General features: G+C 37.7%; 1 pseudogene; it reads right to left on the bottom strand.

The window, feature by feature from the left end:
- The window catches only part of LOC118586280, a 59,379-nt pseudogene extending 33,584 nt beyond the window's left edge, over positions 1–25,795 (bottom strand).
- Positions 25,796–27,252: the final 1,457 nt, after the last annotated feature.

Genomic DNA, 27,252 nt, shown 5'->3' with positions numbered 1-27,252 from the left:
TGGCTCTTGGCTTACCATTACCTTACATCTTTCTTCTCATGGTGGTGGCTGACCTTGTCTCCCCCTCAGCCTTCCTATTCCCAGAATTCTTTTCTGTTTGTCCCACCTATACTTCCTGACTGGCTACTGGCCTATCAGCATTTTATTTACACAGAGCGATATCCACAGCACTGTAAATATTGAAATTTTCCCAGTAGATCTTTGTTACGAAGACTTTAAAACTGATTTCTTTTCCCCTAATGTAATGTCACTTACCTTGTTAGCTATCAAGAGAAATTGAAACTGAAATAAGAAGCATTGTTTATAATTATTAAATCATCTCAAATTAAATGTTATAAAATTTCACAGTACTAGAACAGCTACAATAAAATCTAGCAATTTGTTTGGCTATTTGTCCCTGTGCTTTTCCAATCTTGGTCTCAACAATTCACATTCTTACAGTCCCTCCTCTTTCTCAACAATTGGACTCCTGGGGCTCCACCTGGGGCCTGGCCAAGGATCTCTGCATCCACTTCCATCAGTTATTGGATGAGAGTTCCAGCACGACATGAATTAGGAACCAAAAGCTGTGAAGCCCCCAACTGGATCAGGCCCTCTGGATAAGTGAGACAACTGAATAGCTTGAACTGTTTAGGAGGCACCCAGGCAGTGGGACCCAGACCTATCCTTAGTGCATGAGCCGGCTATTTGGAACCTTGGGCTCACACAGGGACGCTTTGCTCAGCCTGGGAGGAGGGGACTGGAGCTGCCTGTACTGAATCCACCAGACTGAATTGAATCCCCAGGGGAGTCTTGGGCTTGGAGGAGATGGGAATGGAGGGGAGGGGCTGGGGGGAAAGTAGGGGTGGGAGGAGGGGAGGACAGGGGAACCCATGGCTGATGTGTAAAGTTAAAACACAAATATAATAAACAAAAAAGAAAGAAAAATAATCTAGCAATTATGCATCATAGGTGGTATTGGAGTCAAGCACAATTCTTCTGAAAGGTTATCAAGAAACACCTTTGCTGAACAATTCATTGTTCATAACATTTGAAACATCAAAAGGTTTCTTACTCTTGGAAACTTGTTACAAAAAGACATACAGGGAACAAGCTACATTAATTAAGGTATCTACCACAGAGTGTTTAAGAATGAGCCAAGTACAGATGCACATGCTGATAATACGAATACTTGGCAGAATGAAACAGCAGGATCATGAGTTCAATTCCAGCCTAGGCTCTTCCATAGACCCCATGTAGGACAAAACAAACAAACAAAAAGATTAAATTTGACAGAATTATAAATTTACTAAAATTAAAGGAAATTAAGAAAGTTATTTCCACCTCAGATGCTTCATTTGGACTACTCAAGGTTAGGGACTAAAAATTCAAGGGCAGGGTGAGGGAGGAAGCCCTCAGGGGTCAGGGGGTGTCTTTTGGACTTCCTCAAAACTTACAAGGTTTAAGAAATGTGAGACAGAGGATGAGGAGGAATTCTGTGGGGGCTGTCTTCAAGACATGATGTGGCTATTGCAATCATAAACTCACAGTAGCTGTGCTTACCTGCACAAGACCCACCCTTACTGAGGAGCTACTGGAAACAGAGTTGCTGGAGAAAGGAGAATCTTCCTTCCTTCCTTCCTTCCTTCCTTCCTTCCTTCCTTCCTTCCTTCCTTCCTTCCTGATGTAGCAGGAATCTTAAGGAATCTTATTAATAAAATCAAACCCGAGGCCAGTTATTGTGGTGAACACTGGAAGATCAGAGAAGCAGAACAAGCCATAGCTACCTCACCTCGCCAGACTGGAAGCTTCTGTGTCCTCATCCCAATGAGTCTCAGCTGAACTGCTGCTCCAAAGCCTAAAAGCTTAACCAGCCAAATGCTTAACTAACTTAGTTCCTGGTCCTCACACCTTATATACCTTTCTGCTTTTTGCTATCATTCCTTGGGATTAAAGGCTGGATTTCTGGGATTAAAGGCTATGTCTCCATACTGGCTGTATTCTTGAACACACAGAGATCGCCTACCTCTGCCTCCCACGTGCTGGGATTAAAGGCGTGCACCACCACCGCCTGACTTCTGCTATGGCTTGCTCTGACCCATTTTATAGCCACCATTTCTGGCTTTTTTTTGGGGGGGGGGAACACAATATTTTGGGGAACACAATACCACCCACCCTTCCTTCCTTCCTTCCTTCCTTCCTTCCTTCCTTCCTTCCTTCCTTCTTTCTTTCTTTCTTTCTTTCTTTTTTCCTTTCTCTCTTTCTTTTTGAGAGTATGACTATTGCTAGATTTCCAATATTCAAGTAGATGGTCCCACACTTATGCACACACAGGTAGTGATAATTGGAATCAGTAGATTTTCAAAAACAGTACATAAACTTAGGAATGGAAATATGAAAAGGAGTTTGGGGGAGAAATGGGGTTGATAACTCTCTTATTTCATTGTAGGAATGAATTGTCTAAAATATAGACAGACAGAAACACAGAGAAAGACAGAGACACTTTCCTTTCTCTTTTGTATCATTTTATTTTCTTTTATAGTCTGAACTTGGAACCTCACAGCTCCCCTTCTGCAGCAGTCTGCATATGGAATCCCAAAGTCTCAAGGACCTCGTGTCCACCTGTGGTGAGCTATGTCACATTCTGGAAGAAGGACAAAGAGCAGGAGGATTATGGTTTCCATGTTTGAAGGAAAGATTTCACTGGTATCTTTTGTTCCCTTTCACCTCTCTGTGTGAGAACCAAAGTTATATTTTAAGTTTGAATTACTATGTCTCAGAGATCTATGAAACAAAAATGCCTCTGATCTGCAAGCCCCTTGCCCAAGAACAAATAGTTCCTGAAATGCTGGAGGGTATTGTTTATGGGAGATAACAAGACACATGTTTTCACATGATTTCACTAATCAAGTTTGTTTGACCCATTTGCACAGATGTGCTTGATTACAGGTGGGCAGGAGTTTCACAAGCAGGAAATATGTCAGGAGGTATGTTTGCCCCTGATTGGATGTAGGCTGGAGGTATATCAGGATTTATGCTTGCCATTGATTGTACTGTATGGGAAATAATTAAGGCACTGCAAAACTTGATTTGGGATCATTTTTCTGATGAACCAGAGATGGGCCTGGCCAGAGTCCATCCACCTGGCCAGGATTTAATTTAAAGCTTGCTTCAAATTCAACTCTAATTGTGGTAATGGTCTTATTCTCAAATGGTGGGATTAACATCTACAGTCTGACCACAGTCAATATTGATGCTATGAACTCCTCCACAAATGTCATGATGATTGTATGCTTGATGCTCTCAAGATGCTGCTGAAGTTCTCCTCTTACTTATAACCAAAGGGTTTAGTCCTCTACATTTAGCGCTGGTTTGGTTGGTATCAGGATCTCCTTATGTACTATTTTTCTACTTCTATTTTCTAGTTTGATTTTTCTCAACATTCACTCCTATCTCTCTTCTCATTGTAGCCAATTCTTATAGATAATCCTATATGTCTCATAATTTTATCTAACTACTATATCTAAATTATTATATGATTGTATCAAGATCATTTAAGAATCCTAAGATCAAAGTTGATACCCACGTAAATAATTGTATGAATATGATTTTTGTGCAGACAAGTCAAACTCTACTTCAGTATCAACCTCGAAATGAGAAAAATAAAGTTATAGCTAGAAGTCACAAAATCACTTCCCGATAGAGATGGATGGATTGAAACATAAGCATGCTAGAGCCAGAGCCCATTATCTTACCTCTATATTAGAGTCTCAATAAACAATTTCAAGTTTACTGAATATGCCAAGAATTGCAAGTCAGGCATTATTTATAACTGGGTTACAAGAGAGAATAAAATCAAGTGGTTTTTTTTTTCAGTTTTTCTACAAAAGAAAATATGTCACCCATATTTTATCATATTTTAGACCACAGATCTAAATTCTACATTAAGTCTGACATGAAAGCAAAGATTTTCACATTTCAATAATGTTTAACACCTGAAATGTTCAATATAAACTTTAATTTTTCCTGGAAATTACTTGATATTTTCCCAACCTTTAAAATGTAATAATTATCAGATATAATGTAAAGGTGTTTTGTTTAACTTAAGGCATGGAAGAAGTTTTCACAATGACAATTACAAAGTCAGGAAAGTTATTTATTTTGATCCTGGGAAATAGAGAAAAAATAATGAATTCCTAAATAAAATGGAAGGTGTTAGAGTGACTTCAACATATGCAGAGAGCTCAAAAATACATATTTATGTATTTAAGGAGTTTATGCTATTTTGTTAGGGAAAACAATCTCAAGCAGATACGATAAGAAATCACTGTGAATTTTCCATCAACCATTCCTATAATTGCAGCAGCATTTCAAATGCCTATCTTTAGCCCAAAAATATGTATGTACCTGCACAGGAAAGGCTAACTTGTATGAGTGTCCTCTTCCTGTTTGCCCCATTCTATGCATGCTAGAGGAACTCCTGTGCTTTGTTCCTGACAAAAGAGTCTAAAATTGGTCTTTGTTTGATGAAAATGAGCAGCAAGAAAGAATTCACATTAGAACTTAATCTGAATGATATTCTATTTTCCTAGTTTAGCTCTGAACCACCTTCCTATGACTGATAATCCCTCATGTATGCACCCAGCATCCATAGCATTTTGCTAGCTTCTGTGATTAAAGTATTACTATTCTGTGCTCATACTCTATTCAATTTTAAAAAGATAAGTGAATCATTTGCATTGTGAAAATAGACAAATTCATTGAATGCTACCTTATTTCTCTGTAACATGAGTAATAGTGCAATTTTGTGGGTCTCGGTGAGCATCACAGAGATCTTATAATTGGCAAACTGCAAATATTCACCACCTGAAGGCTGGTTCCATCTAACAACCCCATCTTTAGAAAGTTCCTGTTTAAGGTATTTTTGATATTTGTAAGATGATGAAACTAAATATGATTAGTTATAAGAAGGCTGTCCCTACTATTTTACCAACTATAAGAAGGTAATACCATCAATATTCAACTCATGGGATTGGTGCAGTGATTCACTGAATAATTTGTATACCAATGCAGAAAAGAGTTCAGGATATACAGTAAGCATTCCATAAATATACGGTTATTATTAACAGTGCATAACTGAAGTCCACAAGAAAACACTTGGAGGCAACAGAATGAACTTTGAAAGTATTCTATTGTTCTCATTATACAAGGTTAGTAAGTTTTCCCAAGTGAACATAGCCAGAAGTTTTGAATAATGACATTGACTACTGAATTAGCTCATACCAGACATATTTTCTTTTCTCTATTCAGCCTATTTGACACTGCAAATATGTTCGGTAAATTGCCCAAACATAATATGTAAAAAGTGTCAGCCCAAAAAACTTTAATTTGCAGAAAATAAAATCGGACTTCCCAGTTAAAATCCGCTAACTCTGAACCCTGATGAAGACAAAGAAAAGTAAGGATAAGAATTATTTATTTATACACCTAATTTCCATTTTCTCTGTATTGTTGACTAATTTCATAATCACAACATGTGGCTGTGTAGCTTCTATTATTGTTTCCATTCTACATAGTAGAAACTTGAGATGCCCATATATTTAGCAAATAATATAATGGTGTTAATTTGTACAACAACAATCTATCAAAAGCCCACTGTATGGGCCCTTTCTCAAACCTGTTGGTATTTTCTCAAATGCAGAGTTTCTTTCTTTTTTTTTTTTTTCATTTTATTCAATGTTCCATCATTGGGCCTATTACCTTGTAAGAGGTGAGCTGTGAGGACATTCCTTCACTGTGTTACAATTACATTACAGATCAAGGATTTCTAGTGGAAAGCACCTGGACTTGAAAATGAAAATATTGGTTTTGTTTCCCTGTCTTTGTGAACTCTAGTTGTCCATGACATCTCTTAATACATTCATTTTTAATTTCATAATGGAATGTCTTTCATTAAACAAATGTTTAAAAAGATGAATAAGCAGAACAAAAGTAGAAGTTTAAATCAGAGGTCTTCTTAAATTTAATAAACAGTATGCATTGGAAATCTCCATTTAGGAACATAGCTAACATTACTTCATGGAATTATTTTGGCTTAAACTCTCTTTATAACCACAATTTCATGAAATTATTTTTCTCTGAACACATTTTTTTTACAGAAAACTTCAAATAATCAACGATTTTTTGTGAAGACTGTAGAAATGTTCTGTATGTAACTCACTCTGGATCTTCTTTTCTTATTTTCTGAAAGTAATTTTTGATGTTTTTACTTACATGAAAAATCTTTTAATTGTGAAAATAACATGTTTTCTGTCTCTTTGTTGCATGTGTGTGCCTTAATGCATAAAATGGACACACCTATGAAGCTTGTAACTCAGGAGCTGGAGGTTGAGTAAGACATCTAGGCTGAAATCACTATTTTGGTAGCATAGTACATCTGTGTGCAAGTTAATGCCTCATTCCTTAGCTTCTGGAAATAACTATTACTCGTCTTTGCTCTGTCTTCCTGTGCAGCAGGTTTCTCTGCATACCTGTCTAGATGCAATTAAATTAATATGACAAGCTTTTCCAGAGAATTCCCAAGTCCACTGACAATGAAATAAATAAATTGTCTTACTGGGAGTGTTACAAAGCCTTATAATAAAGAACATACCCTTCTGAAATCCAATGAAAGTGTAAGAAGTATTACTGTTGACTAAATACAGAAAAAAATCATGTTTACTGATAAATAGAAAAGAAATTCTAATGATCTCAAGAGAAGTATTCAAAATCAAGTATTTGGAGTCCATCATTTTCTTAATATGAAAAAAAAAGTTATCCAAAATTAACTCTAAATAAAATCAAACAATCCTAGAACTGTAGTGTGATGAAATTTACGACTCAAATCCTTGAAATCTGGAACTTCAGTTCATGATAGGCAACATTTTATGTTAAATTTTGACAATAACTAGAGATTTGTTTACAAGCTGTATTGGGTGTCTGCTGTAGACATTCTATCCCTCTCATCTGAGTTCAGCATTTCATAGATGAACAAGTCAGTAGTTGATACCTTGACAAATTGTCATGCTAATTCAGACCATCACAGAGAGAACCTTAGATGTAAAAATGTGTTCAGCTATTTTGTGGGATTAGAATTATGCAATAGTGTTTTTATTTATATAAATTACATTATTGCATTCTTAATGGTATTGGTTCTAAAATCCAGAGGATGCTCTAATATACCAAACCCCTATTCACAAAGCCTTGTGTATCAGTATCCAGGGTTTGAAAAGCCATTCAGGAAGCTGCACCTCTCTAGTTAGTTAAGATGATATTGTCATCAAATGTCTGGGTGACAGGAGACAGTACCTTTGGAAAGTATATGGTCATTGTCCAAGGCTAATTATTCCAAGGAGTCAGCATTATTTCTGAGAAGTACTGCATATTCATAGACCAACGCTGAGAAGAAATGTAACTTCCCAAGGCTGGGATGAAAGGGATGGCTGTGTTCTTGCCTCCATTCAGACCCAGTCACTTATTTTCATTTCTTTCTTCAGAATGATTACTGGGCTGTTAGATTTAGACAAGACAGTTATAATTGCTCCCCTGTGGTAGATAGATACATTCCACACTACTAATTCCACTCTACATAGTCCTGTCTTTACCAACCTCCCTATAACCATATAGTTATTTAAAGATATTTTTCTCTATAAATGTATTTAATTTTCCTAAATTGACAAACTATTAAGTGATGGTAATATCTACTCATACACTATTTGTGATCTGCCACTAACCTAACAAGATCCATAAACATTCAAATGCCGAACTGATATTTTTCACTTGATTGTTCACCAATTGTTGGGTTTTAAAATAATTACTCATTCTATATTTATTTCATGAATGCCTCAGGGCAAAAGCAAGTTTCTTCCAAAAATATCCCACTCTCTTAATGAAGGTGGTATTTTCTTGAGGTCTCTTTTGTATAGTCTTTCCGAAAATACATCCTATTACTTTTACATAGATGGTATTAAAAGATATCAGAATAAAGCAGAAAAAGACAACAATGAATATGCTGTGGTACATAACAGTGGCATTAATTATAGACTGTATCCCCAGATTATTACCTACAATGAAATGCACATACAGAAAAACACAGAAGTAGACTTCACTTTAGAATGTCGAACTTAGACTTTATTTTGAAAGTAATTGTAACAGGAATCTTAAAGAGTTCTTATTAATAAAAACAAACCCAAGGCCAGTTATTGGGGTGAATACTGGAAGATCAGAGAAGGAGAACAAGCCCCAGCTACCTCGCCTTGCTAGTTCCTCAGATGATCCTATTTCCTCAGGCTGGAAGCCTCTGAGTCCTCATCCAGAATGGGTCTCAGCTGAACTGTGCTGCTCCAAAACCTATATGCTTAACCAGCCAAATGCTTAACTAGCTCTGGTGCCTGGTTTTCATGCCTTATATATCTTTCTGTTCTCTGCCATCACTCCCTGGGATTAAAAGCTCTCTTTCTGGGATTAAAGGTGAGAGTCACCATGCTTGGCGGTTTCCAATGTGGCCTTGAATTCAAAGATCTGCCTGGCTCTGCCTCCCAAGTGCTGGGATTAAAGGCATGTGCTACCACTGCTTATCCTCGTGTTTAATTTTGTGGCCATCCTGTTCTCTGACCCCAGATAAGTTTATTTCGGGGAACACACAATATTTCGGGGAACACAATACCACCACATTTCCCCTGTTTTTGTCTAAAATTTAAAAAATGTTATAACTAATACAAGAAAAACTATCCAATAAGTATATACAATATATACAGTCAAGAATAACATTAACAATGTCTAGTCCATTCAGATAAAAACTCCATTTTATATATATACATATACATATATTATTTCTTTATTTTTTTTCTCAGGGTAGATTCAGTGATCTACCTCAGGTCTATATTCTCCTTTTTCTTTTTTAAACAAAAACTCTATTATTGGGTTCATTGTCAAGTCCTGTATCATTTGTCCAGCTGCTGCATAATGAGAAAGTGCAGGGCTTGTTTCAAGTCCTTGTTCAAGTAGTCTGTCAGGCTGGATCATCTCAGCTAGCCATCTCAAAATTGTCCTAAGCAGTTTGTAGTCCAAAGTTGATCTTTCCATGATGTTAATCAGCTTAATGGCTTTACCATAGTCCATATGAAATCATCTTTGTGGGGTTCCATCATCTTTTTGAAGATTTCAAAGTTGCTGTTAGATGTGGTCATGGTTCTCTACAGATTTTTTTTTTTTTTGCCTCCTCTTTTGTTTGCAGCAATCACAGTCTGATAAATGTCTATCTCTTGGAACCATGAATGTTCTTCTCTAAAAGAGAATGATTTCACAGCAATTTCTCCCCACCATTTGTCTTGCTAAACTTTTTTTCCAAACTGACCTTTGCTGATACTTTCTTGTGACATAGTCCTGGCAATTCTTCTCTGAACAATCAGTAGTAAACCTTTCATCCTGGGTAGCAGCATCACCACAGTCACCAACAGGATGAGAAGAAGCCTGCAACTTGGAGCAGCAGTCACTGCCTCCATGGTCCCACTGCCACCATTTGTAGCTAGTCCCCAGCCGGCCATAGCTTCTCCTTAGCAAGCCTCCTAGGCCGGCCTCAAACTCGGGATCCTCCTGCCTCTGCCTCCTTCAGTAAATCCAACCCGTGTGCCACCACAACTGGCTGAGAGTAACTCTGGCCTGAGCTGGGGCCTGCAAGGCCACAGGCAAGCAGCTTTTTCATGAATTCATACCACAAACATTGGGCACCAGATGTAGCAGGAATCTTAAAAAGTTCTTATTAATAAAATCAAACCTGAGGCCAGTTATTGGGGTGAATGCTGGAAGATCAGAGAAGGAGAACAAGCCACAGCTACCTCGCCTTGCTAGTTCCTCAGATGATTCTGTTTCCTCAGACTGGAAGCTTCTGAGTCCTCATCCAGAATGGGTCTCAACTGAACTGTGCTGCTCCAAAACCTATATGCTTAACCAGCCAAATGCTTAACTAGCTCTGGTGCCTGGTTTTCATGCCTTATATATCTTTCTGTTCTCTGCCATCACTCCCTGGGATTAAAGGCTCTCTATCTGGGATTAAAGATGTGAGTCACCATGCTTGGCGGTTTCCAATGTGGCCTTGAACTCAGAGATCTGCCTGGCTCTGCCTCCCAATTGCTGGGATTAAAGGCGTGTGTGCTATCACTGCCTATCCTCATGTTTAATATTGTGGCCGTCCTCTTCTCTGACCCCAGAGAAGTTTATTTCAGGGAACACACAATATTTCGGGGAACACAATACTGCCACAAGTAATATACTTTTTTAACTTTCTAATTTTCTGATGCTTAATCAGAAATTCACAGACAATCCAAAGATTGGGAATAAGTTGTCAAACAGACCCTCATCTCTTGGGACACTGTTGCTGTGGAACAGAACAGTGAAACAGGAGCTCTTATGTATTCACAGAACTAGAGGAAAAGTGTGGAGACTAAAGTGGTCCATTCTTAAGAAATAATTGCTAAGAAATATTCTGTGAGAAATGAATGATGGAAATAGAAACTTGATGGATATGTTAGGACAACACATTAGGTCCTGCTAAACATATAACAGACAACTGGATGATGGGGCGGTAGAGTTTATAATTCAATAGTGAGGGGAAAAACATGAATACACAAGAAAGCAAAGGAGCCATGATGAATAGATTCAATGCAATGTGATGGAGGTCCTAGAAAGATAGGGGCAGAAGGGAGGAGAGTAATTAATGTGAAGGCCTATACTGGCCAACTAGATCAAGTCAGTGTAACTCAGACACCCAAGAACTCCAGGAGAAGGTGTGAGAATTGGGCTCTTTGGTGCCAAACAGTAAACATGCTTTTAAACACACAAAAAGAAATAATTGAAAACTAAGAGCAGAGAAAAGACACACTGCTTTCAAAGGAATATCCCTGAGACTAATGACTGTCTCATCAGGCATATTCCATAAGCTAAGGACAGCAAAACACATAGGCAAATGTCAGGAAGCAACTGCCAATCATAGTTTCCACTTATCAAAGTTATCCCTTAGTCAAAGTTGCAGAATAGTCATTTTTAAACAGAAATGAGGTAAGGTATTGCCACCAGACATGCATTTCAAAGAATAGTGAGAGGTGCTATTTTAACAGTGAGAATGTAATCACAGATGGAATTGTAAGTACAGAAAGGGAGAGAGCATCAGATAGGGTCAATAACAGAAAACTTGCTTGATTTTTGAGTATATTAATCAGGATGTACTCAGGAGTCTAAAATCAGTACAATTGTTAGAACAGCAATAATTTAATGTAAATAATTATTCACTAGGCAAAGGAAGGAGGTAAAAGAGCGGCTGAATTCCACATGTACATCCAACACAGAAATGCAAACACAAAACATTTCCAAGCTGAGGAAAAATAGAAAATAGAAACCGAAGTCTCAAGAGACACCTTAGTACACACTACCCCAAAGCTGGAAAACATGGCTACCCAGGCACATGTTGCCACCAAACTATAAGAAAAGACTTTGGAAGGCAAAGGTTAGAACTGAAATATCTTATCCTTGTTGGAAAGTGTGAACCAACTGGAGCTGGTCATGAAAAATCTACTGAGAACAGAGAAAAGAGTTCCACCAGGGCTTCCAAACAAGCACAACTGAGACTCTGAGAAAAGCCATTCCAGAGGACAGCAGGTCCAACTGTGGTGAGAACTGGTCTGCCATATGGCCTGGGCACCCATGCACCAAAAAAAACTGGAAGGGCTGCAAACCAAGAAGGAAAGCCTATCTTCTCTGTGTTTGTCAGCCATTGTTCCTACAGGGACCTCTCTTGTCAAGTCTTACACTATTCCAGGAGACAAGGAGCAATGTTCAGAGAGCAGCAGGATCCAGGTTAACAAAACAGGTGAGGAGGGATGAAATCTATAAAAGGATAAGCAGATAAGGTCTGCACTGGGGTCCAGAACTCTGTATTTTTTACTTATTTTTGTGTGACTAATGATAGCTATTACTGCAACATATGTTCAAAATTTTGTAAAAGTTAGGAGTAAAGTAAAGAATGATTGTTATAAGGATTTTATTTTATCTACAAAGGGAAAATGTACAATGGTATAATGTACTACATCAAAGATATTTATTGTTGTCTCTGAGGAAACCATTAGAAGGATTATAAAAGGCAGTATGACTAAGAAATTCTATGACTAAGAAACTCAATGTGGAGAGAAGTAGAGAAATATGCTTGATCCAACAAAAATAAGAAAAGGAATATGGAACAAAGAACAAAAATAATGTAATTATAAACTGCCTAGTTACAAGGAAATATTTTAATACTAGAAGCACATAAAAACTGATTAAAATTGAAATAGACACATTACTAAACTGACCCCTAATGATTGACTCATCGTTATATCCAAAGAGTAATACAGCTCTCAATCATCATCAGAGAAGCTTCTATTTGTGGTAGATGGTGGTTAACACAAAAATCCACAACTGGCCAAGGTTCAGAGAATAAGAAACTGCAAATTTCTCAGCCTTAAATGGAAGATATAATGCATCCCTTCCTCCCAAGGCTCAGAGATAATTGTGGAAGAGGGGGCAGAAAGAGTATAAGAGCCAGAGGTAGAAAATGACTCCAAGGAAACAGTGTCTTCTGGACACAACAGGGAAGTTGCACAAAACTCACAGTAGTTATGACAGCATGCACAAGACCCAAACAATAGACCAAATCTCTAGGCAGGGGGCTGTTGGCAATTGTCAGCTTCTAGAAAGGGGAAAGTTGATTTCTTTCTAAGAGTGTAGTGCCTGATAAGTTGACCATACTCCAGTAGAAGATGACATAGCCAAGAATAGTTTGGCCTCACAAACTGATCCTAATGGGTTAAAAAAAAAAGAACATAAAGTTGGTTGGATGGAGAAGGGGTGGATGTAAGAAGAGTTGGGAGAAGAGGGTGGATATGACAAACTATCTATGAAATTCTCCAAGAAATAATAAAAGTATATTTTAAAAGCTGAAATGAAATAATACAAAAAGTAAAAATTCCAACAAAGACAAAAGCAGAGGAGTAATCTTCTCAGAGAATAGCTTAGATCTGAAGGCAAGATGTCATGACTGGGGACAAAAGGAATTTTCCAGATGATGAAATAATTATTTCAATAATCACATGATATTTAATAATTTGTATGGATCCAAAATATCCATCATATAACTAGAATTAAAGAAAAATAAAAATGTTCTTAATTGTAGCCAGATATTTTATATCATCTCTATCATTAACTGTGATAAAAACAGGCCAAAAACTAGAAAGAATAAAGATTTAGAAACCATAGTTAATAAAATGTCCTAATCCACATGCTTAAAGGACAGTATCAACAAATTCAGGAAACACTGTGCCTGGGCATACATTGCACAATTAACTATGGACTAATTATGTCATAAATTCAAGGAATCTGCTGATCATATAAAATTTAACCTACTACTAAATAATAAATAAAACCCCCCAAAATTTATAAATATTGATAAAAATCAAAACACTAACAAATGATGAGGTGGAATCCCACAGACTGATAAAATTACTGTTGCAAAAACACCATTTTCTACTAAATTAGAGTACAGACCAATACAACCCCAATTTCAATTAAAATTCAAGAGATGTTTTTCTTTTCCTTCTTGGATAGAGAGTGGAAATGAAACTAAGCATCCAGTGTAGAAATGTGCAATGTGTAAGACAACAAATACAGTATTTTCAAAAGAACAAGATTGGGTGAGACTGTATAATCCTAGGAATAAAAATGTACTATTGTGTTGTTATAATTAAAACTGTTGTGTAAATGTCCAAGGAGGAACAGTCTGATGATACAAATTTCAAGGAAAGCCCCACAGATGAGTCTTTGTTCAGGCACCACTATGAACAGTAAAGGGATAGCAATGGCCAGTGTGGGTCCTTAATGTAGTTACAAAATTGCATGCATCATATGTAATTCACAAAAACAAATGCAGCTTATACAGTGTGTCAACCTAAACATGACCTCTAGAATAAAATATCTTTGCTATCTTGAGATAGACAAATATTTTTAAAGTAGGAAACTAGAACTACTAATTATTAAAGGAGAAAAGGTAGAAAGTTGGATTTCATTGAGATGAAAAGCATCCATTGTTAAAATTAAAAAAAAAAAAACTCCACTAACAGAGTAAAGACTCCAATCACATTTTGAGAAGCAGAAACTGTATGAAGGATTCATAAATGGAGCATATATAAAATTCATAGCAGGCAATGGAAGAGAGATAATGGCTGCAGCAGAGTATCAGAGTAATACTTGAACAAAAGGACAGTATCAGATTGGCTAGCACCCTGCAAGGAACTCAACTTCCTTAATCTTGAGGAAATACAAAGAAACCCTCAGTAAGATCACATTCCACTGTAATTTACAATGCACACTCTCCTCCTCTGTGAGCAAGAGAGTTCAAAGAGCCTTTACTGGTCTTACATGTGGTAGATGGTGAGATAGGCAGGATATAGAGGGTACATGTTGCAAACTTTAATGTACCTAATAACAACCATAAAAACAGATAGATCCATTCAGTAAAATTTTAAAAAGTATTTATTGGTTTAGTAGACTTAAAGGATCTATATGATGATGTGTCTCATAATACCCCCTAACTACCCTCAATGGTAGAACAGAATAAAGTCAAAATCCCTGTGTTTCAAGAAGAACTGCTCAAAGAAGCTAAAGCAAACAATTCTTTGGAACCCAATGTTTTATCCTAAAATTGTACATTTATTTTTCAGGTACTCTGTCATAGGCCTGTGCTTGACTTAATATGAACTAACACTTTGTATTACATAAAACACTAAAACATGATAGTATGAGAAGCTGTGTAAAACATAAGTACTTCTATGTTTTCTTCCCTAGCAACTTGAGGGCAATGGCAGTGAGATAAACTCTTTAAAAATATTACTTCTAAAGTTCATGAGGATATTGTTTGTCATTATTGTTAATGGATATTTTTTATTGTCATCATTACATGGTAAACAAGTAAGTTTGGCAGCCAATATGCAATTGTGTGCATTCTGCTCCAATAGAGCTCTGGTGTGCAAGAATCACTGGGTACTGGGATTCTGTCCAACCCAAGAATGTGAGATACTGCTTGGATGTTCAGGTGGGTGTGCACCTGTCACTACAAATGCTGCCATTAGAGAAACAGAAACTATTTAGAAGTCAGCTCAAATGTGAATCAATACTCTCTCTAAAAGGGTTCCCTACAAAGTTGCCTAGGTGACTAATTAATAAATTACATGTAAGTTTGGGGCTCAGGGAAAGAAGGCAATTACTTCTCAGTGTGAGATGGATAGTAAACTGGGGCTTGGGTGCCTTCCCAATCATTCACATACCTGACAGAAACAGCTTACATGTCTGATGACTGTTATAATGTCCTTGCCACATTCCAAACAGTCCACAGCCCAAAAGAAAAGGGAACTCAAACAGGACTTGAGTTATTGTTATAAGAATGTTGTTATGATAGTTCATTATTTAATACTGAAATTGAAAACAAAACAAAAAACAACAAAAGATTTAGACTGATACAAGGGGCAACTTCACTTAAGGAACACACAGCTACCATTTTTAGTGTAAACAACTTCTCTAACACTTACCCATACCTGTTCTTCACATACATTAAAATCTTTTCTTAATTAGATTCAGATTTGCTTCAAAAACAAGCAACCAAAAAAGATTGACAGTGACATGAGGCAATTTTGGTTTAAATTTCAATTTTTCCATCATTTAGAGGTTCTGTGAATGTTATGGAATAACTTACTGTAAGGATCTGACTATTCTTGTTTATAAAATAGGGAGATTTAATATATCTCTCACAAGGTTTCTCTATGGGTTAATGTTTAGTATATAGTAAAAGCTTAAGGTAGTGCATGTGTATTATGGAAAATGTGAGAGTGTGGCTTCCTGATGAAACTCAAGGAACAGAGGTGAATACAACCCTAAGCTCTTCTCTTTGGTATCTGAGATCCCAGGCATGTTCCTTAAGATTTAAACTGCAGTCTCCTTATCTTTAACATGGGCACATAGAAACCTATCAGACTAAAAGACACCTTCAGTTTGATGTACTTTATTTAACTTATATAACAACTACTTGTGTTACCTTCAGGCTTTATGCAGTGTTCCAGGGAGCTGATGGAGGATACATAGATCAGTAAGGAGGTGATCAACTCTAAGCATTGTGGAAAAGGAAACTGGGATATCTGTGAACAGAGAAGGCTGGAAGGCTGCATTTAGTGAGTATTCTTTGCAGAAGATAAGAAGATATATTCTATCTGATTCAGAGAAGAAAGTATATCTTACATGGAATTAGAAGCAAGTGAGGCATTCACATCTCAACAGAATCTAGACAATGGTGAATACTGGCTAAGGGCACTCTAAATAAAGAAGACAGAGTAAAGAAAACAACTGAAGCAAAAAAGTATGGGATATGATTGGAGAATAGTGACTTCGACACAAACAGAAATTGTGTTCCAGAATCTAAAAATTATAAAAATAACCATAATGACAGACAGCTACAAATGTCAGACTCCATTGATGGAAAATGCTATGATTCTATCTGGATTCAAAGTGTTTGGAGCAGGTGGAAGTTCAAAAGATAAAATAACTGTTCTCTAGGTCTGTAAGGCAAGATGAGTCATCAGAAAGAGCAAGTATGTGCAAAAACATTGTAAGTAGAAAGCAGTGGGTTGTTTCATGATAACTTCTGAAACAGGGATATATAAAAAAAGATAGAAAAATCATAGATACATAGAGATAACTGATAGATATAGATACATACATGATGGATAGATGATAGATAATAGAAATAGAAGGCAGATATTGATAAAGATAGATAAATAGAAGATGATAGATAGATGGATAGATAGATAGATAGATAGATAGATAGATAGATAGATAGATAGATAGATGGTAGAATATATACAGATATGTATGTGATATGTACACACATGGCTTCATATACACAAAGACATATGCATAAGTACATTAACATTTATGTACATACATGAGTACATGAGCATGCAGACATGTATATAGGTGTATGTATACATATGTACATTGCAGAGGCTCAGTAAAGCTGAAAGAGAAAAGACTGGACACTAGTTGGGAATCTGTACAATGAAAGTGAATTATAAAATATACAGTGAATTTTGGGATCATAAATTTTAATTTCATAAGCAGCTTAACATCTTGGTCAGAATCATGGTCTCAGGAGTCAGACTGTAGGTTGCTTGACCCCTGTGCTCCCATTTACTAATTTTGAGGCCTTTAGGAAGTTGCCATTTGTTTACCTACATTCCTGTCTAGGAAGTGGTGGTATTAATAGCCCTTTCATGGAGACTATGAAGGTGAAGGTATTAATATAGTAAAAGTCTAAGAATAAAAGTTGTTAAAAAATAAATCAAGAGCTCACACTTAAGTACAGAGAAGTCTATTAGGTTGTTAGAATCAGTAATTTCTCTAGATTTTAATCATTTATATAGAGCAACCAAACAGACAGAGGGCTAAAAGATGTCCCTACAGGCAGGAACACTTGCTACCAAGTCTGATGACCTTAGTTTTATCACCAGAACCCCTGTGGTAAAAGAAGAGAATGGATTTCCCCTAAATTGTCCTCTGACCCCCACATATGCACAACTGTATATTTATCCCAAAGAAATATATAATGTTTGCTTTTTTAAGACTGAAGAATAGTAGTAAATACACATTAAGCCTGGAAAGTAAGAACATTTGTTTCACTAGTTGTCAAAGTCTGACAAAATTCTGCCAAGAAAAGTGTCAACAGAACATGGATATTTATGCTGGACATCATTAGGCATGTTTTGAGTGTCTCCCATAGGCTCATATGTTTGAACACTTGGTCCCAGTTAGTGGTGAAGTTCTGAGAATTTCAAGGGGTAGGGCATAGCTGAAGAAAATGTGTCACTTGTGAAGGGGGAATTTTGGCTTATAGCCCAACTTTAATTCTGCTTTCAGCTCACTGCTTCCTGAATAATTGAACAACTAAGGTGTGAATAAGCTGCCTCATGTTTCTACCATACCAAGGGCAGAAAAATATTTATGAGGGCCATGGTATCCCTATAATGATAGATTAAATACATCGTTATCAGGTAAGGAGGTAATAGAATTAGAGGAGGTCCTTGAATGAAGTAACATTGGAACAGAGACTGACAGAAATGTGTCACTTATAAGAGTTTCTAGATATTATTCCAGTGAGAGCTATATCAAAGCAAGTACCTTGAGAAGAGCATGTGACATGTTCAGAACATTTGGTAAGAGAGCAATATGATAATTGTTCCATGATGAAAATTAGAAGAAAATGATTGGGGTGGTATAACAATGTAGTGAGGGTGATAGATATGCACACAGATAAGAGCAATTGAATATCAGATAGGATGAAAATGTAAAAAGATCCCAGTTTCACACTCCAAGAATATGAGAATGAGAAGTCTAAGTTACATCCATGAGAGTGAGGATGTGAGGTCTTACTTCCATACATAAGTGTAAGGATAGGAAGTCTTAAAATCCATGTGTGAGGGTAAGGATGGGAGGTCTTAGTTCTATGCATGAATGTTAGGGTAGGAGGTCTTAGTTCCCTACATGGGTGTGCAGATAGTCTGCCTTAGCTCCATATGTTAGTGTGAGAATTATAGTTCTTACTTCTATACATAAGTGTGAAAAGGGGAGATCTTAGTTCCATACAGGAGTGAGAGTATGACAGTTCTTAGATCCATACATAGGTCTGATGATTGGAGATCTTAGCTTCATACATAAGTTTGAGGGAGGAAGATCTTAGTTCTATACATGAGTGTGGGGATGGAAAATCTTGGCTTCATGCATGAATATGAGCATGGGAGGTTTTAACTCCATACTTGTATAACACGAATTGCTAAACAGTCTTATTAATAGAAAAAAAAAAACAGAGCCAGATATTGGGGTGAAAGCTAAGCAATCAGAGAAACAGAACAAGCCACAGCCAACCTCACATTGCCAACTCCTCAATCAATCCTGTTTCCACGAATCCTCAGCCTGAAAGCCTCTGAGTCCTCACCCTTGAGGGTCTCAGGTGAACTGCTGCTTAGTTCCTGTCTCCTCATACCTTATATAACATTCTCCACCCAGCCATGTCACTTCCTGGGATTAAAGGCATGTGTGCTTTCCAAGCAAAGGCATAAGATCTCCAGTGTTGGGATTAAACCAAGTGCCACCACTGCCTGACTCTGTTCCCAGTGTGGCCTTGAACTCACAGAGATCCAGATAGATCTCTGCCTACCAAGTGATAAGATTAACAGTGTGTTCCACCACTTATAGATGTAATTCTGAACAGTTTTATTAAATAAGAAACACAGAGCCAAATGCAGAGTTAAAAGCCCAGAGATCAAGCAGCAGCCAAGAGTTAGGACCACCTTCTTACCCCTTGCTGTCACTGTCGTCCTTCCCCTCAGAAAGAGTCCTACTTCCTGTGTGTCTGTCTTTTTATTAACTTTCTGTTCTGCCTTCTCATTGGTTGTAAACCCAACCACATAACCTCCTCGTCACTGCCTGTCTATACAGACCTCCAGGTCTCTCTGGTTGGTATTGAGATTAAGGGCATTTGTCTCCATGATGGCTGTATCCTTGAACAGATAGAGATCTGCCTGTCATGTGATCGGGATGAAGGGCTTGTGCTACCACTGCCAGACTTCTGCTAAATGGCTTGCTATTAGCTCTGACCCCCAAGCAACTTTATTTATTAACAAACTAATAAAATCACATTTCAGCACAAATAAAATATCATCATAACCACTGTCTGGCATCTATGTCTAATCTAGTGGCTGGCTCTGCCTTCTGATCCCCAGATAAGTTTATTAGGGTACACAATATATTGGGGTACATAATAAACCACCATGAGTGTGAAGATGGGAAGTCTCAGTTCAATACAAGAGTATGAGGGTTGGAGGTCTTAGTTCCATACAAGTGTGAGGATAGGAACTTATTTCCATACATGAGTGTGAGGGTGGGAGGTCTTAATTCCATATATGCATGTGTGCATGGGCAGTCTAAGTTCCATATATGGAGTCTGAGTAAAGGAGGTCTTAGCTCCATAAATGAGTTTGAGGAAGAGAAGTCTTAGTTCCACAGATGAGTTGAGAGAGGGAGTTTTTAGTGCTATACATGAGTATGAGGATAGAATGTCTTAATTCCATACACGAGTGTGAGTTGAGAGGTCTTAGTTCCATACATGAGTCTGAGTATGGACGGTCTTAGTTTCACACATGAGTGTTAGGCAGATAGGTCTTACTTCCATGCATACATGTGAGAATTGGAAAGTTTAATTCCATACCTGAGTATGGTGATGGGAGATCTTAATTCTGTGCATGAGTATGAGCATGGGAGGCCATAGATCCATGCATGAGTATGAGATGGGATGTCTTAGTTCAATACATGAGTATAAGTATTGGAGGTCTTAATTCCATGCATGAGTATGAGAATGGGAGATCTTAATTACACACATGAGTGTGAGGACGACAGTTCTTAGTTCCATACGAGAGTGTGAGGGGAGGTGGTCTTAATTCTATATATGAGTGTGAGGATGGGAAGACTTGGTTACATGTGAGTGTGAAACTGATAGTTCTTACTTCCATGTATGAGTGTGAGACTGGGAGATTTTAAGTCTATACATGAGTGTGAAGGGTGGAGATCTTGGTCTTGGTTCCATACATGATTGTGAGGATGAGAGTTCTTAGTTCCATGCGTGAGTGTTAGGACAGGAAGTCTTAGTTGCAAACATGAGTGTGACATTTACAGCTCTGAGTTGTATGCATTAGTGTGAGGGTGGGAGTTCTTAGTACCATACATGTGTGTGAGAATAGGAATTCTTAGCTCCATACATGAGTGTGAGGATGAGAGGTCTTAGCTCCATACATGAGTTTGACATTGGGAGGTAAAAAATTCCATGCATGAGTTTGAGGGTGGGAGATCTTAAATTCTATGCATGAATGTGAGAATAGGAAGTCTTAGTTCCCTACATAAGTGTGAGAATGACAGATCTTAGTTCCATATATGAGTGTGAGGATGAGCATTCTTAGTTCCATATATGACTGTCAGGATGGGAGTTCTTAGGTCTATACATGAGTTTGAGGGTGGGAGGTAAAAAAATTCCATGCATTAATGTGATAGGAAGTCTTAATTCTGTACATGAGTGTGAGGATAGGAAGTCTTAGCTCCATACATGACTGTCAGGTTGGGAGGTCTTAATTCCATTCATTTGTATGAGGATGTCAGTCTTTGTTCCACTCATGAGTGTAAGGATGGGAGGTCTTAGCTCCATACATGTGTGTAAGGCTAAGAGGTCTTACTTCCATGCATGACTATGAGAGTGGGTGGTCTTAGTTTCCTATATGAGTTTGAACATAGGAAGTCTTTGTTCCATACATGAATGTGAGGGTGGGAGGTCTTAGCTCCATACATGAGTATGAGGATCAGAAGTCTTAGTTCCATACATGAGTGTGAAGATAGGAACTCTTAGCTCTCCATACATGGCTATAAGGACGAGAAGTGTTACTTCCATGCATGTGTGTGAGAATGAGTTCTTACTTCCATGCATGAGTGTGGGGATGGGAGATCTTAGCTCCATAGATGAGTGTGAGATTGGGATGTCTCAATTCCATATGTTACTGTGAGAGATCTAATTCCATATATGAATATGAGCATGAGACAGGCGAATTCTGATAATGTGGATCAGGCAAGGCAATGCAAAAGGTTCAAGAAATGTGCTAACCACAGAGGCAAGGATTTTATTTTTACATATGTTAAAACTGTGATTTTTCAAGACCAAGAACCATGAAATTGAGGCCTTCTTACTTGTAATGTGTTGCTCTTCTATGTGCAAGGGATCTTGAGCAACCAGAGAAGTTGCAAGAAACATGGAAGGAATTACTTCTTCCTAATAAGGGTACTACTTGCAAATCTCTTTTGCCATATCTACTTACATTCTGTTTCTCATAACTCTAGTTAGTAGACTCCTTGACTTCTCTACATGGAGGTTTGGAGACAGATTGTTTATTATAAATTATCCTTACCTAACTAGAAAACTCATAGAAGGAAATGAAAATATATGGGGAAACTGTCATCCTATATTCTTCTTTAAAAAAAATCTTCAAAATTCTAATAATCTAAACTACCAATTATAACACTGTTTAAGGTTCTGATATAAAAATACAGTTCCATTAAGCACTTAAATACTTGCATTTACTTTGCAGTAGTGCTGTGACCAACTTTTCTTATAGTTAGCTTTAGAAACCATGTGAAGTGTTCATTAGTCATATTCCTAAGCTTATTGACTATAGCATAAACTGTTTGAATTAAGTGGACAGTGCAAATCTAACAACAAACACTTTGTAGGTTACCTGTCAGGTTCCAAACTGTATTGAATGAAATTTTTATTCCCTTATTCCCCATTATCTTCATGGAGGGTTTTGCGGAGAGTAGTTCATGTTTGTTTGTTTAACCATTTTCAAGGGTCTTTTAGTCAAATTTGATGGACATGCATAGTATATGAAGCAATATATATTTAGGTTCCCTGAGAAGGCCAGAAGTTGACTGAGTACATTTAGAATTGCCCTGCCAGAAAGTAGCTGTGCATGCCTTGAATACTATGACAACAGTATCCTCTACCTGGCCCTTGGCAGCAAACAGCAAACACTCACTGATCTCTGCTCCAAGGAGGAAATGCTTATGCTTTTTAATAGCCAAACTCTTAACAGCTTAACAACAACCAAATATGTTTCACATTTATAATTTCTAAAAAGGGTCACTTTAATAATTATTCACAAATATTCATCTTTAAGAAAATTTAATTGTCTTATTGTGTCAATTATTTTAGATTGAGAGTTAGAATAAACTTAAATTTCAATCTCAGTTTATTAGCATGTAGTCATGACCAGAAGGCCATCATCAACAAAATCCATAAAGGCTAATGAAAGCGCTACTTTCCAGCTTTTAAATATAATAAATAATATGTATTTTATTTTATTTACATTATATGTAATATAAATTGTCATATAATTTAAAAAAATAATCAAAGGAAAGATATAGACATGCTAGTAATCTGATAAGTTTCCTTTATTTTGGAAACAGGAAGTTTGAAATTGAAGTGTAATAATCAGAAAACTATCACAGCAGAACCTTCTAATTTACAACTTCCCCAGGCCAACTTATTTTGAAAAAAGAGTTTATAATCTATAATATATATAAAGTATATATTTCTTATATATAATTATGAATAAACTATCATATAATTAACAGGAATAGATTTTTCAGAGCTAAGGATCCTAAGCTTCTGCTCTGACAAGGAAGACCCATCAAGGATCCTTCCCAAAGCACAATTATAAACCATGAGAACATGCAGACTTTGAAAAACACAAATGAGGACTAAAAGAATGGAATGATACAGACCAGCAGCCTTACAGGGACAACTCCAGGGCCAGCAAGTGGCCAGCAACACCTGCCAAAAATCAGTAATGAGGGAATATAAAGGTTTATCTCCAAACAGACTTTCAATTAGGAATGAGGGCAAGATTTTTGTCATTAAAAGAACAACAAATATTACTTCTGAGAAATCTTAGGTGAACAACAACTTTGGACTTCATCAAAACTGGAGAAGAAATATGTAAGCTGGGAAGAAGAGAGACAAGGAGTGAATGAATCTCCTAGTGATACTGATTTCAGTGACTGAGAATTAAATGTGTCCAAATTGGAAGACTAGAGAAAAGCCTCAGGTGGGAAAGTGGTTGCTGTGCAGGTATGGTGTGACTAGAGTTTGGATCCACAGCATCATAAAAGTCCAGGCACAGCAGCATATGCATGTAATCCTAGTGCTTGGGGAGTCAAAGGGTCAGCCACTCTAGCCAATCAGTGAGTCTCACATTGAATGAGACTCTTGGAATAAAGAGAAAGCCTTAGAGGAAAACACCCAATGTCAATGTCTAGTATCTACAAATGCATACATACTCCATCTGCTTTGATTTACACAGCCCACACCCTTTCTTGCAACTTTGGGTTCCTCTGCTTTATTTTCTCTTTTGGGAGAGTATATATGTGTGCAAGGAGGTGGTATATATATGCATATCTGGAGGTCAGAGACTGATGAGCACTGACTGCTGATACCACCAAAGCCCAGGATGTATTTTTTTGTTTTTTGAGGTAGGGTTTCTCTGTGTAGCTTTGCACCTTTCCTGGAACTCACTCTGTAACCCAGGCTGGCCTCGAACTCACATAGATCCACCTGCCTCCGCCTCCCAGGCACTGAGATTAAAGGCATGCACGCAGTCTTTCCCAGGATGTCTTAATGTGGGTAAGATGAAAGGGGTCCATTAGCTGATCTGAGCTCTTTGAGATATAACATAGTTAATAAATTTTGTCAGAATGACCCAGTCAATATAAGTCATGTTCTACATAGTATTTAGAAATACAGGTTAAAATAGATGCACCTAAAACCTGGAAATCAGCTCCCACTAGAAAAGAAGACTAGAAGATGGAAGCAGAAACTGGATATAACTGTCATGTAGGGTAAAGCTAATTGTTTATGTTCACAAAGTTCACTAATGTACAAATAAAATCAAACAAAGTCCCTAGTTGCTCTTTCAAATATTATATGCAACCATTTCTTTTTGGTATAACTTTGAGTTGGTTAAGCTATTCTTGGGCAATCAAGTACTTGGTCTTTTTAGATGTCAGTATGGTGGCTGTAATCTTAAGTCTTTCCCCTGGTGAAGCCTCAAGACTATTTTGCTAAGGGATGCTGTGGCCAGGCAGGAAGTATAGGTGGGACAAGAGAGAAGAGAATTCTGGGAGGTGGAAGGCTGGGTGGAAAAAGACACCACCAGCTGCCACCATGGCAAGAAGGATGTAAGGTAATGGTAAGCTACAAGTCACGTGGCAAAGTATAGATTTACAGAAATGGGTTAATTTGAGATAGAAGAAGTAGATAACAAGAAGCCTGCCATGGCCACACAGTTTGTAAACAATGTAAATTTCTGTGTGATTACTTGTTTGGTTCTGAGCATCTATGGGCCTGGCGGGTGAGATAGATTTGTCCTGACTGTGGGCCAGGCAGGAAAACTCCAACTACAAAGGGAGTCATAAAGGCTGGCTGCTGAGTGCAGAGGAAGAAGGCTTCTTATCTGTTTAGAATTTTGCTTTTGCTTTTGTTTTGTTGTTGTTTCATTTCCTCATCTCTTTTTTCTCTCTCTTGTGGGTGGGACATCTTTGCAGGTATCTTCTCTAGTGCTAGCAGAGTTTGCTTGTAGATGGCAAGAGTTTTTACCTGGTTGCCTATTCTTGGGATCGCCCTCTCACTTTTCTGCATCCATTGATAAGAGTCAATTATAAGAGTTCATGCATGCCAGGCAGTGGTGGTACATGCCTTTAATCCCAACACTTACAAGGCAGAGGCAGGCAGATTTCTGTGAGTTCAAGGCCAGCCTGGGCTACAGAGCAAGTTCCAGGACAGGCTCCAAAGCCACACAGAGAAACCTTGTCTTGAAAAAACAACAACCACAACAAGAATTCATGAATGTGGCTCAAGGAAAGACTCACTCACTGAAAGCAAAATGTAAATGAAGGTTATGAGGCTGCCTTCCTTTTCTATTCTGCTGCAAGGTAGAGGACTCTTCATCACCTACTTTCTACCTTCAATCTTTCCAATGTGCCTCTGGAAAAAGTTATTGTGTTCTTTTAAAATCTGAGTGAGCTCCAGCCTCTCTCCTGTGGGCTGAGAACACTCCATTTCTTCACCTTACAGAAGAAAACCCCACATGTGGGTATCAGTACTCCAACAATCCTCCCCTATTGCTGTTGGTCCCATCCTATTATGGAAATACTCAAGCCTGAAAGCATCACTTTCCTATATGATCAGTCAGTACAATGCAGATACACAGAGACCAGATTCAGACCACAGGGCCATGTGACAATTGTGGCTTTATGCCTGGCCTTTTTACATCAGATGTATCTAAAGAGTTATTTTACTGTCTTGGTGTACTTTTTAGTAGAATTTGTTGAACATTTTCATTTGGATGAAAAAAATGAAGGTTATTTTTTTCTCAAGAATAGAAGAGGTAGTAAAACATTAAAATATAAACTAAAAATAATAGTTTATAACCTTAGCTCTTTTGTTGTTGTGTCTGTTTTCCCTGGCATAGGGAGACTTAGAAATGGCACCTGTCAACATGAAGCAGAAAACCTCCAGTAAGATCCCTGAGTCTAATCGGCAAATAACACAAAATCTGGTGTCCATAAAAACAAGACAAATAACACAAATGGATGAAGTAGTGATACACAGCTGCTTCTTACTGTCCCCTGTAACTGATACACAGCTGTTCCTTACTGTCCACTGTAAGTATGGTACACAACTGCCCCTCAATGTCTCCTGTAACTGTGGTATACTGCTATCTTTCAATATCCCACTGTAACTGTGCTGCACAGTTGTGCCTCTCTGTCCTCTGGAGCTATGGTTTATAGATATTCCTCCATGGCCCCACCTCTTCCCCATAAACATCCAAATTTACAGATTCTCAGGTCCTATATACAAAGAGCATATAACTGTTCCTTAAAGCATTTCTTGGATACTATACTTCCTAATAAAATATAAATGATATGTAAATATGTGTTACACTGCTTTGCGTGGGGAATAATAAAAAAAGTGCCTGGAGTGCAGCCCCAGAGACCTGGCAGCAGCCTCCTCCCACCCCATCCCCTTGCCAATTATCTCCTGTAGCACCAGGGACCACTGGAACCATAAACCCACCATGCACCAGTTGGGAACAGTGATAACCAGATCCATATGCCCCCTCCTAGACCAATTGGGAAGAAGAACAACCACAGGAGCCAGGGCTCCACCTGCATCAATTGGAAGAAGAGAGACCTGGAGCTCCATCTGTTCTGATTAAAGGAAGAAATGGGTAGACAGCAGTATAAGAACACATTAAACAATATAAAAAGCAATACAGTACCACCAGAACCTAGTGATCCTACAACAGCAAGATCTGAACATCCCAAAGCAGATGATCCAGAAGAAAATGACCTTAAATCAACTTTATGAAGATGACAAAGGCCATAAAAGATGAAATAAAAAATTCCCTTTGCAGTACAAATCTTAAAAGGTCTTATTAATATAAATAAACCTGTAGCCAGGTATTGGGATGAATGCTGGAATATCAGAGAAGCAGAACAAGCCACAGCCACCTC

Source organism: Onychomys torridus, chromosome 6 (assembly GCF_903995425.1).
Source record: "Onychomys torridus chromosome 6, mOncTor1.1, whole genome shotgun sequence".
Lineage (NCBI taxonomy): Eukaryota > Metazoa > Chordata > Mammalia > Rodentia > Cricetidae > Onychomys > Onychomys torridus.
The sequence above is the reverse complement of the archived record's forward strand: the minus strand, read 5'-3'. Positions and strand labels throughout refer to the sequence as shown.